Source organism: Rhinolophus ferrumequinum, chromosome 6 (assembly GCF_004115265.2).
Source record: "Rhinolophus ferrumequinum isolate MPI-CBG mRhiFer1 chromosome 6, mRhiFer1_v1.p, whole genome shotgun sequence".
Lineage (NCBI taxonomy): Eukaryota > Metazoa > Chordata > Mammalia > Chiroptera > Rhinolophidae > Rhinolophus > Rhinolophus ferrumequinum.
The window spans coordinates 97,343,329-97,345,259 of record NC_046289.1 but is presented as its reverse complement, the minus strand read 5'-3'; positions in this window follow the sequence as shown (position 1 = coordinate 97,345,259).

Sequence of the window (1,931 nt, the reverse complement as noted above, 5' to 3'; positions counted from 1 at the left end):
GCCTGTTCTCTCTGTATCCTCAACGCCAAAGAAACCAACTTCCTCTTCCTTCTAGACTTTTTCGGAGGGGGGCGGGGAGGAACTCTTGTGCCACCCTGGTGGGATTGAAGAGATGTTGGGAGTCTGAAGGCAGGCACAGAATAAATTTAAAGATCTACTTGGTCTGGCTCTGGAAAGGGCATATAAACTCCAAAGTGATAAACACTTCTGCTCTAAACCTGCCACTGAGGGCCTATGGGCTGCCCTGGAAATCTGGATTGTCCTGAGAAATAACACTGCTGTTTCTGGCAGAGGCCAAGAGGTCACGCACGGACCGTCACGTCTGTAACCAGGGCCAAAACTCATCTCTGGGCTGCAAGATTGGGTTCACTGTTGTTTGCTGACACACCTACCCCACCAAGGACTCCAAATGACCTTCGCAAGTGAAGCCATTAAACTCCAGATTCTGTGGTTCTGTGGCCCAGAACCCAGAGAGCACAGCAGTATATATCCTCACTCACAGCCCAGTCCAGTGAGCCTCGCAGCTACCACGCCAATCTGGCCACGTCAGTGAGCATGGAAGGCTCTGGAGGAGGAGCCTGGCTGCGAGGAGAATCTGTGTCCTCCCTCAGCTTTCCTGTTTCCTGCACTCCTGGGGTTACTTGTTGCTGGGTCAAGGGAGTGAAGATTAAGGAGGATGGCCAACAGAAAGGCAAATGAGTTACTAGAATTCAGAAAGGCGTTCTCACCCTAGTTACAAGGACAAGCGTCCAGGACTAGTCAATTCCCAAGGAAAGGATGCCTCTTGGGCAGTGCTGTGCTCATTCACACCCAGCATCTGATCAAACCCGACCCTGGGAAACAGGAATTGTCTTCCATTTATTTACAAGGAACTGGACTCACACAGTATAGTATACAATCACAGGGACTGATGAGTGGAATTGGAACTCAGATATGATGGAACCTACCTAAGCTTTCTTCTATACTATGCTGCTTTCCGCAAAAAGACAACACTTTAAGCGCAATGTGACAAATGTGCACTATGCATCTAACGTGAGCAGGATATGCTGGATTTGTCTCTGCCCGTTTCATGGACAGCATTTTATAACAGCTGACCGACCTCTGTCACTGAAGGGCAATAGTTTGCCACCAACTCATCAGTTTAATAGCTGTGCATTTCAATTTTGGGAATGTATCTCGATTTAGAACTTTAAAACACAAGGTAGTACAGCACTGGCCTGCCCATCCCCCTCCCCGTGTTGTCCTCCCCTGTACTTAGCTCATTCTTAGCTGAGGGGCCCTGTAAGGGCCGATCATGCTATTCCTTTTTCTCTGGGTAGGAATGTCATTATCCCTGGTGGGGTATGGCCCGTTTTCCTCTCCACAACTTCGTGTGCTCTCCCTACCTCCATGAACAAGCATTTACTTCCTATCTACGACTAAAGAGACCAGAAAAGGCTCACAGAAGAAATGAAATATTTTATCTCAAACAGAAATTTACTTGTAGGCTGTCACTTTCTCCTCCCAGCTTATCTGGGCTAGAGGAAATCATAATGAAGACCTGTGATTCAGCTGCCGGCAGGGTGTGTGCCTGAGCAGGTCACACCCATTGGTCCCATTTTCCAGGAAACGGACAGAACCTAAAAAGAACAGCCTTCAGGATTTTTAATGAAGTAACATTGTATCTGCTCTCAAAACTTGGCTGAATGAAGGCAAGGGTTAACAGCTGTTTCACTGATTACTGTTTTCAGTGGTTGTGGCTAATTACCGAGAAATTGGAAAATGCCTTGGAGAAAAACAATACTGATTTAAATACACAAGGTTGAAAACAAGCGCTGACTCCTGCAAAGATAATGGGCCCTCACCTTCTGAGTATTTCTTGACGATCAGTTCTGCATTAATAGTAATACTTTCTACTCGCTTTCTATTTCCAGGCTCGTGCTCTGCAGGAT